Below are 2,535 nucleotides of genomic sequence, written 5' to 3' on the forward strand. Positions count from 1 at the left end.
TTTTCCCCGTATTAATTGTTAGGATTAGCAAATACAGTGCTTGCAAAACTGTGGTACTACAGTGATCAGGATTATAATGAAGCAAGGATAACAGATAAGTTTAGAGGAGATGATGATTAAAAGCAGGTCCAGATCCCACCCACCTGATTCTTTCTGTGTCTGAGCTCGGTTTGACTCAGTTTAGCAAAAGCTGTAGAATAGCAGCAGTTTGGTGTCACTGTGAGGTTGAGCTGCCCCCAGAGCTTCTCAGTTGACCTCCTTCAGGAAAAGAGTGCCTTGCTGCTCGTCATCAGCAGCACTGGGAGCATGAGACCTAGAAACATCACTCCTGCCCCCATCTTTAAACTTCCTGAATCTTGCAGTGATCCCATTCTGATCATCTCCTCATAGGTATTTTGTTGCCCCCTACATTTCTGTTTATGTAGAGTTAACATTTAGTGTGAATAATTCACTGCTTTTGAATTTGACTCAGAAGTTTGGTCACTGACACAGCCTCTGTTCCAGTATTTCTGACTTCTGTAATTAAACCCAGAAAACAAAAATACCCAAGAGATTTCCCAAAAGTCATGGTATTAAGAAAAATACAGTGGGTTTGATTTTCTCCTGGCTTTGTGAGGGCTTCGAGTGAGCTTGCTTCAAGTTTCCATTTTTATAGCCTGCTTTAGTGGGAGAAGAAAATGACAACTGAGAAGCTGATGTAATCCTATGCCTCCAGAAGCTGAGGTTCTGGGTAGTACAACAAGTATTGGAGTAGGCAGCATAAAAAAAAAAAGAGATTTAGGAACAACTGATCTTTACTTTTACTAACAGGGATAATGGGATCTGTGTTAATTGATTTAAATTGCCTTGCTCTGCTGATCCTAGGTATTATATTTCAGCAATAACTTAAACACATCCATATTTAGGCACCATTTATCACAGTGCTAGATTTTCCCTGAATTAATGGTTAATACTTGCATGTTATTTTATCTTTGTCCTACTTTTATATTACGTTAAGCCACCACAGATTTTTGTAATCATGCATCCCTCTGTGCACAGTGAAAATTGTCAAAGATAGAAGCTGAAGACTTTGGCTCCTGCATTGGGAATGTTGAGGGAATTTGACATCTGGAAATGCACTGGAAGCAGTTTAGTATTGTGAAATAAGTAGATTTTGTAGATCTTTCTGCTAATCTTTCTTTAGGAAAAGTCTGAATAGGATTATGGACCCATGGGATTCTAGGAGTGGAACATGTCTGTGTCTTTAGACTAAAGCTAAAACTGCTCTGGAAAGATTCCCATTACCTTCACTGGGGTTTTTATCAGACCCTCAAGCCTGGAATCTGAGTAAACAGGAGTCTGTGTTGCCAAGGCTGCTCATTTTGCATTAACAGTAATTGTTCTTCATCTTTTCCAGAATAAAGATAGAAAAAAAAAAAAAAAGAAAATCCATTTTCTCAACATGCAGAAATGGTTGTGGAATTTGTTAAGGGTCATTTCAAGACCTGAAGTAGAAATCAGGGAGATCAGCTGGACCAGTGGCAACCTGCAGCTTGCTAAACCTCAGTGGAGGATAGGAGGGCAAATCAGGGTGATGTTTCTGTTTCTTTCACTCTCTACGGATGTGGTCAGGGCCATAATTAGAGACGAAATACCAAGCTGGATGAACTTCTCACCTGACTGCAGCATGGCCTCAATAGAGGAGATAATAATGTTGCAACTCCATCCGGTAATGTGAGATTCCTGTTGTTGTGCGCGCTGGTGTCCAAACGTGCAGAACCAGCATCCCTCTTCCACATTCCAGCACCTCCAGCACAAAAGGTAAATTAAAGACATTCTCAGAGATTGTGGACAAGATTCAAGAGTAGACTTAGCTGCCAAGAGCAGTACAGAATTACAGTCTGACTTGCCTCCCTTCCGTTCACTAAATATCCGCTCATGTGGCTTTCCTTGGCTGCTTCCAGTTCTCTCAGGGTGTGTCTAAAACTAGCCCAGCTTGAGCAGCTCAAGGCTTACTTGTGCCAAGACCCATCAGGACTGGATTACAGGGCATTCTTGCATTTAAAATTCTGAAGTTTGCACTTGGAGGCAGATCTCCTATGGCATGGCCTGACATCCGGAATCCTTAGGTCTCCAGAATTGGGACCCCACTTGTAGCTTATTAATGGCCTGCATCCATCAGTTTCTTTCCATGGAGGTAGGAGACCTATACTGCACTTCCCTGCTGGTGTAAGAGGAAGGATCTGGCCTATGTCTTTCACTCCACACCTCAGCAGGGCAAGCATATGCCAAGACTTGGAGGATGGGAAGCATTCCTGCATCCCACAGGCTGGACATGGTCTCAGATGTGGTTTTTGAAACAGTCTCAGAAATTCAATCTAAAAAAGAATAGGTGATTAATTTAATGCTACCTTATTTCCCTTTCAGATTCAAGTACTTTATTTGAAGATTTATCAAGGTAGTTATATTTGTCCCTATAAATACCTATCACTATACATTGTGGTAGTGATATTCATCACTGCAAAGCAGCAGGTCTGCTTTGTGTTCCCTATTCAA

Source organism: Meleagris gallopavo, chromosome 4 (assembly GCF_000146605.3).
Source record: "Meleagris gallopavo isolate NT-WF06-2002-E0010 breed Aviagen turkey brand Nicholas breeding stock chromosome 4, Turkey_5.1, whole genome shotgun sequence".
Taxonomy (NCBI): domain Eukaryota; kingdom Metazoa; phylum Chordata; class Aves; order Galliformes; family Phasianidae; genus Meleagris; species Meleagris gallopavo.